Source organism: Chamaea fasciata, unplaced genomic scaffold, assembly GCF_029207755.1.
Source record: "Chamaea fasciata isolate MVZ Bird 193981 ecotype frontalis unplaced genomic scaffold, bChaFas1.0.hap1 SCAF_1, whole genome shotgun sequence".
Lineage (NCBI taxonomy): Eukaryota > Metazoa > Chordata > Aves > Passeriformes > Sylviidae > Chamaea > Chamaea fasciata.
Window position 1 is genome coordinate 18,124,162 of NW_027094086.1, and position 9,865 is coordinate 18,134,026.

The following is a 9,865-nucleotide window of genomic DNA, read 5'->3' on the forward strand; positions in this document are numbered from 1 at the left end:
TAATTGGTAATTTTCTGCAGAAATCAGAGCTTTGTTGGATTTGCATATTTTAAAAAATTAAAATTATGTACATATTTTTATATATATATATGGGAAGAAGGGCAGGGCGGAGGAGAGGAGAGGAGAGGGGAGGGGAGGGGAGGGGAGGGGAGGGGAGGGGAGGGGAGGGGAGGGGAGGGGAGGGGAGGGGAGGGGAGGGGAGGGGAGGGGAGGGGAGGGGAGGGGAGGGGAGGGGAGGGGAGGGGAGGGGAGGGGAGGGGAGGGGAGGGGAGGGGAGGGGAGGGGAGGGGAGGGGAGGGGAGGGGAGGGGAGGGGAGGGGAGGGGAGGAGAGGAGAGGAGAGGAGAGGAGAGGAGAGGAGAGGAGAGGAGAGGAGAGGAGAGGAGAGGAGAGGAGAGGAGAGGAGAGGAGAGGAGAGGAGAGGAGAGGAGAGGAGAGGAGAGGAGAGGAGAGGAGAGGAGAGGAGAGGAGAGGAGAGGAGAGGAGAGGAGAGGAGAGGAGAGGAGAGGAGAGGAGAGGAGAGGAGAGGAGAGGAGAGGAGAGGAGAGGAGAGGAGAGGAGAGGAGAGGAGAGGAGAGGAGAGGAGAGGAGAGGAGAGGAGAGGAGAGGAGAGGAGAGGAGAGGAGAGGAGAGGAGAGGAGAGGAGAGGAGAGGAGAGGAGAGGAGAGGAGAGATGTTGACAGCACTTGTCTAAACCAGCTATATTGATTTCAGAGACTGAATGCACAGGAACAGATGAAACCTGCAATGCTGCCAGCTTCCTCCTTCCCTCTGCTTGGTCCCTCCTGCCAGTAAATAATATGCATGTGGGTTGTGATAGATGCAGGTTCCTGTCCTGCTGCCTGCTTCAACACAGCGGGTTGATGTGAGGTTTCCCACTCTCCATGAGAGTGGCCTACCTGCTAGACTTGGAGGTATGCAGAGGAGGAAATTGGAGAGAGAAATGCTTTTCTCAGCCTTTTCCATTCTAAACTGCTTACACATTGCCTCAAGGAAAAAAGCTGTGGTAGATAGTGATGGAGGAAGAAGCTGAGAGAGTCAACACACTGAACAACTACAAAAATGCTGAATTATTCATGTAAATGTCAATATCCTCATCTTAAAGAGCTAAGAGAATCAGCCTGTAAAACCTTGTGGTGGAGTATCAAGTCCTAATCCTAGGAAACAGAGGAGAGACTGTTAGACAAGCACCATAAAAATTGAGCCATCTATGGGAAGATTACCTCTCACTAGGGTAATGAATGCAATCTTTTGAGTTTGTTAAGAGTGCCTAGAAGTTAATTGAAAGTATTCATTTAGTGAGCAAAATGAACTGTTTCAATACTATGGAAAAATTGCGTGAATATTGATTGATTTGATTTGATTTGATTTTTAAAGTACAGTTTATATCAGGAAGGGGGGAAAGGGAAGAAAAACTAGCAAAGTGGGTGGATCCAATGGACCAAAGAAACTTGGGATTTACAATGGCTAATATTAGATGCATAAATACTTCTTTTGCAGAAGAAATATTGTGCTGGAGAAGCTAGTTTATTAGACTTCAGTACAGGTAGGATAGGGGAAATCTTTGACCATTCAGGAAGAAGGCAAGGTGTTTATTTTCTTTAAACTCAGTCAATAGCAAAACTCAAATAAAGTAAGACTGATAATTGTCCAAGGAGTCTGCTGGATGCTTGTATCTGGAAGAAGAGAGTGTAACTGACCAATGGTTGCCTCTATCAAGCTGCATCTAGCTGGGATTTTTCCTTTCCAAATAGTCATGACTGAAGCTAGTAAAAGTTGAAAGGAGGATGGATATCTGCAAGGATAATCGTTAAGGCGTGTGTACTGCTTTCACAGCTATTAGATCAAAGGCCTTTACTGAACTATTTTATTATCAGACTTATAAATCAGTCTCAGTTCATTTTACAAACATTACTACTCCCATCAATTACATGCATTTAGGACTAATGGTTTTACAGGAATGTTAATAGTACAACTTTATTTCCTGCAAACCATCACAGAAGACTTTTAAAAGGTTATTAATTGCTGTATGTAACATGCAGAATTATTTGGTTTTGGTTTTTGACTCTCTGTAAATTGGCATTTAAGTACATTTGCTAACTTCACAGATATCAAATTTAGTAAATGCAAAACCATTTATAAGTCATCTTTGTCCAGCTTTCCTTCATAGACATAGTCTAAGTACACCAGGACCATTCTACTGCTGCCTTTCAAAGCCCTTACGGATGTGGAACAGCGCTCCAGACACTGCCACCATCCCTGCAGGGACCCTGGGGATTGGGGCAGACTGTCCCCCGGCAGAAGCTATTTTACCAGGCAGGGACAAGTGTCAGGTCACAGCCTGTTGGCTTAGGTAGAAGTGATGGGTGCTTCACTGAGACCTGAACAAAACAGAAATAGCACAAGATGTTTGAGGAGTGAGGGTTTCACAGGAGAGAGACTTCCCTGCGTAGGATGTGTAACCTGTTGTAGGAATTCTCTTTGGGCTCTGGCTCATTCCATACCCCAGAAATTTTGAAGCACCTCCTAGATTTATTCAGGCATCTCCCATTTTACTCTCCAGGCCCCTGATAATGTAGATGCCTCTTCAGATGCACAGATTTTGCTGCAGAGTACATAATACAAATTGCTAGATATGATGTTTGTGTGTGAAATCAACTGCCTGTCCCATCCAAACCTACCCTTAGCCCACACTAAGTGCTAAAGTTCTATTTCTGATTACTAAATAATAAAACAACAAAAACTGAAGATGTGAATTGTTGCAGGAGTTCATCTTATCTGCTTTCCCTTTCTAATTGTGTCATGAACCTGAGATCTCGGTTCATTAGTTTAAGAGGCTGTTTACACATAAGAGGAGAACAGAAAGACAGATCCTTTGATGCCTGTGGAGCTACCCCGATTTCTACCAACTGAGGAGACAGTTCCAGGAGACCTGTCAGGCAGTCTTTAATGAACTATGTGGTGTGCAGAGCAAACTTCAGATCTCAAAGGCTGCACACTATTCAGCTTCCATTAGGTCAGATAATTGTGATTGCCTCAAAGGTTTGTAAAGTAGGAGTAGAAAATATATTAAAAATGATCATGGATACCTTTCAAAACCCCTCCCTAGGATACAGCTTTTAGCCGTGTCAAGCCATGGATATACTCTGTTCACAGGTCTTAGTAAACCATGCTGCCTAAAGGAATTAAAGTAAGTTGGAGGTACCATTTTACAGCTGAATATTTCTGTCAATCCTTCATTCCAGAGTGATTCAGTATTGCCTTGACCTTCACATCCCCCTTCAGATTGAATCTGTTACCCTCAGTGAGTCTAAAGGCTATAAAGAAGCACCTGATCATAAAATCCACTTGGAATGCTTTCTTAAACCTCCACCAATTATCCATTAAAAATTCTGGTTTTTACAGCCTTGCTCTCCTAATGAAAACCCAATAATAGTACATTTGCTTTAAACTATTTCTAGCTATCTGGAGAAAAGTCTTGACAACTTGAAATAATCATTGATTGATGTGACTAAATAAAATCATCTGAGTATTTTAATGGATAATAAGAGACATTATCTCTTTCTTTATAAGCAAGAATCTGAGCTAAAAGAAAAGATATGTATGGCCTGACAAGCATCTTCCTAGATCAGCCACCGATCAGCCACCAATCAGCCTTGGAAAAGAAATATCATTTCTATGATATTATTAATATAGAAAAAAATTATTTAATTCAGTAGACACCAAGATGCAATGAGCTTGTATCTTCACCAGAAAGCCTTTTAATTTGCAAGGAGCTCTTACACTGTAAAGGAAAAACACATCAGAAGTAGCTGCAACAGGGTTTCCAGTGAGTCACCCTGAGAAAGCAGAGCATAACCAGGAGCTGCTTTGGCTTTGGCAGGTTTAAATCAGCCCAAAGCAGGCAGATGGACCATGAAGACAAAATGGCAGCTCAGGGGGAGATTTTAATGTAGTTCTGAAGTGTTTCCTTAAAATAGAAATATATATATATATATTTCTTTGTCATTTTCACTTTCTTCTCTCCCCTCAAAATGAAGTGGGAGTTAATCTTTCTGCTTTTAAAGAACAGCTCATTGATTTCCCTTTATTCTGCATTCATCATCACAATTCCTCCCAAGGTGCACTGGCATCCCTGTTTGCAGCCAGTGTCTGGATATTTTTTCAATTTTTGTGATAACTGCTCCAAGTGTACCATCTGCCCCAAGTGTACCATCTGCCCTGGCTGTCCGTGATGCCACATTACCAACTCTTTGTGACAACCTGCCTCGGTGAAACCTCTGACCTCATGCTCTTCATCATCATCAGCTAACCTGACACTCCCTTATCCGACCATGATCCTTTTCTTATAATGTTGGTCTGTTCCACATGCCCCTTTGGGCTCTGTTGTGCAGAGATGGAATTTCCAAGGCAGTTTTCTCCCCTGCCACCCACTCTCAAGAAGGAGCACTGTCTGGCTGGCTCTCAGTCATCTCTCCCTGTTCATACATAATCCATGGAGATTCTCCTCAAAGCTTATTCTCGAACAGCTTCAAGCGGGCAGCTAAAGTTCTTGTAGCTGACTAAATACATGAGGAGCAACAAGACAAATCACACAACCCTTGGCTGCAATCTTTCCCTCAGTCCTCTCACACAATCAGCTGTTTCCACTTACTTAATGCATTAGTTTATCTACTAATAACTTAATCTGTGTCATGGAAACTCATGTCTTGTTTTATACAAGAGATCCCAGTGAGAAAATTACATCATTTTGTAGTATGTCAGACTTTTGCACCTCACCTTTACAACTGTCAATCAAAAAAGGGCAGCCTTTGTGTAAAGCATTTCTATTACTGCAGGCATAATGTCACACTCACATTTCATGGAATATGAAGTTCCTACAGATCAGTAACTGTAGGATTAGTTATGGCTACTGGTTTCAGACAAGAAGAAAACAAGAAAAGCCAACCTGAGGGTTAAAATTAATATTAGAGAGCAGGACCACACAAAAGAGGAAAAAATTCTGCTTCAATCCAAGATTAAATACCCAAGGCCAAAGCTGAAATTCAGCTACTACGTGTTCCAGGAGGCACTGACATTTTATATCTGCTGCAGTTTTCACACAGCTGAAGGTTTGATGAGGGTGGCTGCATAGTCCTTCTGGGAAGCCATGAGGCCACTTGCTCAGTCCACAGTACACCAGGACCTGCAGAGCAGGACTGGCAGTTCCTCTAGCCTCCCTCTCATTATTTCATTGTCTCATCCCACCAGAATGAGAAGAAGCATCCTGCCAGGATGTAGGAGTGTGGCGCCCAACTTCTTCTTTTAAACACCAACTGGAGCCAGCCAAAGGAGCAGCCATATTTTGAAATAAGGGAATGACCAGAGGCTGATTTCCAGACAACTTGCTGCCACTGATTTTCAGAGGAGAGCTGGAAATCTCCCTCTGCAGGAGGGAGAATAGTTTTCACACTACAGGGTGAAGTGAGTGATCTGGGACTTATCCTTGCCCTGAACATATTCCACTCACAGGGAGAGGGATCTGCCCAAGGCAATGCTGTCCACTTTGGGGATGCCTGTCCTCATTCCATACTTTGGAGGAGAACCTAGGGATTTGATTTGGGTGTATTAGTATGATTTGGAGATGCTATTACAGTCCTGTAGCTATGGGGTCTTTAGTGGAGAGTAGTGCAAAAATAATTAGATTCAAAAAGATTGCAGAATCCATACAGAGCCAAATACATTTTTTAGCCAGGGGCACCCAAACTGCCCTTAGAGTTTGCTTGTCCAAGTCACTATTAGAGCTAACAAAAATAGATATATTTTTGGTCTAAGAGCTTTAAAAGGAAAGTTGACAGCTGAGAGACAAAATATATCAATTCTGAGTCTAGTTTTTGGCAGGATTGGGAAGACTACTGAGATTGTCTGAAAAGTCTCTGTAAGTTCAGCACTGTCCTAACAATCCTGAGAAAGAGAGCAGATACACACCCTGTCCAGACCACAAACCCCACATGTACTGATCCCCAGGTCCACTGGGCTCTTTTAAAACAGCTGACATTATTTTCCAGCTTTTTAAATTTCCAGATTTTTAAATTATTCCAGCTTCTCTGAACTGACATAAATCTAGACAGTGTGTTAAGCTTGGAGACAGGAGAAACATATCCAGTTCTTCAATTCCCCATTGGATGCTGTGATGGGACTTGAACTGGCAAGAGGTTTGAATTGAAGCTGCTCCAGACATTCTGTGAAGCCAGCACACCAGATGACCTCCAATCCCTAAAGCATTTTATTATTACAGAACAAAATAACAAGCCAAACATTAAAATTAGTAAATAGGAGGAAACAGAATGTCTGGATGAGACTGCTCAAGTAAAAGGCTTTAAAGCAGAGCTCCTTGGTGTCCTTGCAGGATGGGATAGGTTCTCCAGCCCTGTGCTCCAGAGGTTCCCTGAAACCTGCTAGCTTATATCATCCCCGCTGTGTTGACAGCTCCTTTCCTTCAGGAGCCTCTGGGACCTTCCTTTGATGCAGACACCCTCGGTGCTCCTCGCTGAACCTCTAGACCCCAGCTACAGGCATCCTGTTCCCCCTCTTCCGCCACTGCCTGGGGGCAGTTGGTAGCCAGAATCCTTACCCCTGGCCTTGATGGCATGGCAAAACAGTAGCTCACTTCTGGTCTCATGTTAGGAGAACTCTCACTTAGCTTCTCTCTGATTAAACACTGCTGGCCCAAAACAGGCTGATATGGAAGAGGGTTTAGCTTGCTGTTTCACCAATTTCTGCTTTTCGTCTGAGCAGAGTGCACACCTGTAAAATAGCTTGGAAGAGGGGAAAGACAAAGCAAGCCCTTGCTGCTTCCGTAACAGACCCTCTGGCAACCAGATGACTTTGCACATATGCAGTTCTCATAGGGCAGAACATGGCCCCTGGTACTCCTGATGACTGCAGTCCCTGGTCGCTGTCACTTTTGCTCCTGGTGACCCATGTCCCTTGTCACAGCAGGCAGAGAGCCAGGGCCAACAGGCATGACTTTGTTGTTGGTGGCTCCTGCCCAGTGCTGGTGTCCTTTCTCTGAGCTGTCATCCATGCTGCCGTCAGCAGCAAATGGATCCAATTCAGGTGTCTTGGCATTAACCTTCAAATCCCAGATCCAATATGCTTAATGTAACAGAAAAAGTAGAAGAGAAGGGTGTAGACTAATTTTCATCCCTGAAAAAATTACTGGGTGACATCTATCTCTTCTGTCGAGCCACAGAATGAATAAAAGTGGTTCTTGAGATAATTTTTTTTCTTTCCCCAGGAAAATAATGAGGAATGAGAGGAGACCTGTGTGTTTTATATACAGTACTAGAGTTGCTGCTGTTCTCACCCTAAAATCAAAGAGAATACCAAATCCATCTTTTAATTTTATTTGTATTAGTCATGGTGTGATGAAGCTGGAGGAGGCAAAGAAGAAAAAAAAAGTAGGACTGGCTTTAATCTCATCAGAGAAACTGTTAGTGGAATAAAAAAGTCATCAGTGTCCAGGCTTAATGCTAATGACTATTTAGCAAACTGATAGAAAGTGGAACAGTGGAAACATAGAGAAAGCAGTTCTGAGGTAGGACACTCTGGGGTATGACCAGTTGAGCAGACACAGATGTGCAAATCAGAGCCCCATGTCCCAGAAGATGGAATGTCCCAGCTGCAGTGACTGAGACAAGAGGGAAAAATTTCATGGGTTGAAGAGTATTAGGTGCTCTCAGCAGCACATGATCAGGCAATAGGGAATAGAGAAGAGGAAAGGAAATGTGCAGTTTGGGGCATGAAAGGGGTCACACAGCCTGACACAGCACATACTGGGTGCAAAACATCAGACATCTGCCAGGCACTGCTGGCAGGGCAAGTTCAAACAACTCTGAGGTGGAATTTTAAGCAAGTGTATTTTGGGCTTCAGGTTTGAATCAGCCACTGTGAACTACACTCTGGCTCTGAGGGTGTAGAAAGGTACCATCCCCAGTTACACTTTCAGTTCATCTTGGAAGAGTTTCTGTGAAAAGATGCACAAGATAAAACCACTCCCATTGGCCCAGCTGAGTGCTGGAGAAGGCTTCTATCCCATATCCAATATTACATCTGTGTACTCTTCTGACAGACAGAGATGACTGAGAAAGGTAAATATGATGTGTATTCCTCTGGCCTCCAAGAGCCTGTGTGCTGCTTCAAGCAACCTTTGTTCAGCTCCTGAGACGTTTTTTAATACAGACAGTGCAAAAGCCAGAACTAGATTAAATCCACCATAATGAGTAAAAAAACTTCAAGAATTTGGTCTGGTGATCTTAAGGAATGCTGAAGAGTATGTGTCTTGGAAGACATCTCAGGATTACCTGAAGAAGGATTAGGTCTTTACACAGCTCACACACATCAATCATTTAGCTTCTTGTGGATCTCTTAGCAAAGTATTCTTCATGACCCTTGATTTCTACTTTCTGTAAGGGTTTATTGTCACAACAGAATAATTAATACCAGGCATTATCCAAAGCAATCCCTAAAACAGGAATTCACGTATTTGTATCCTTTTCAGTATTTCAAAAATCTTTGAAAGCTTTGTATTGTTTTTATATAGAAAGAGTTCAGGAAAAATATACAGCAAGTATTCTCTGTGTCATTAGGATTCAGTTTGGTACACTTGGCCTTCACAGTGCAGCTCAGAGCTGTCTGAGGCCATCATGCTTCCTAATGCTTGAAGAGAAATGAGGCTGTGCTGCTTCACAGGGAAACTGAGTATTGAAGGAGGAATCCAGGGTCTTTTGGGGAAAGAAAACCTGTACATGTCATCACAGCAAAGAAACAGAATAATTTTATTCTTGCCTTTTACTAATTCAACATTCAAATCAGATAGTTTTACATGTAGTTGAATGGACTTATTCCTGGACACTGGAGATGTGAGGATGTGAGGATCACAATCAAAACCTTCAGCTCCAAGAGTCATAGGAATTATTTCTTCCTTAAGGAGGGTTGGTTCTAGATTTAATGATTAAAGTGGGAGAGTCTAACTTATGGACTCCAGCTTCATCTGCTAAAAAGGTCATCATTCACAATGGCTTACATGTGCTACAAGCTAAATATCATGGAAATAGGCACTATTTAGACCAGGATGGAGAGCAGAGGCTAAGTCTCAGATCTTGTTTCTGCTTTTTCCTTGGTTATGTTGATATGATGCAAATAAGAACATTAATTAAAATGTTTGTAGTTTATGCACTACTGGCACACTGTAATTGCTGTCAAATCAAAGCTACAACTCTGCTAAAATGGATTAATTAGTTAAATTGTGCTGTGTGAGAAACTGTAAATCACGTCTGTGCAGAACATTTATGATATGAAGAAGGATTTGAGGAGTTTGTGATGAATTGCCACATCATAATGATGATTTCAGAAAGGGGCAACCAAGTCCTTTTCCACAGGCTCAGCTGTTCACCCCTGACTGCACCTACACTGAGCAGTGAGTGGATGACACAAGCAAAGTGAGCAGCAAAAGCTGAAGCAAAGGAGTGAGAAGTAGAGGATCTTTGACTGAGAATCCTCAAAGCTTCAGCCAATGCAGCTGAGAGTGTGGAAGCAGGCAGTAAACTGACCCAGAAAAATAGGTGGTGGCAATCTTGTTCCTCCCCCAGGAACAAGAGGGAGCAGGAACTGAATTGTGACTTTCATTGGCAATTTGATCTCTGCTATGCTCCCAAGGCAGTGAGACCATGCCCTGCCCCTCACCTTAGTGTGGATTGCAAAGTCAGTGCTAAAGGAGATAACCAGCTGTAGGTCTTTCAGAGAGCCTGAATTTAATCCCCCCAGTGAGAGCATTCAGTTATGTATTTAGAAAGGAAAAAAGTTTCTACACAGTATAAATCCTT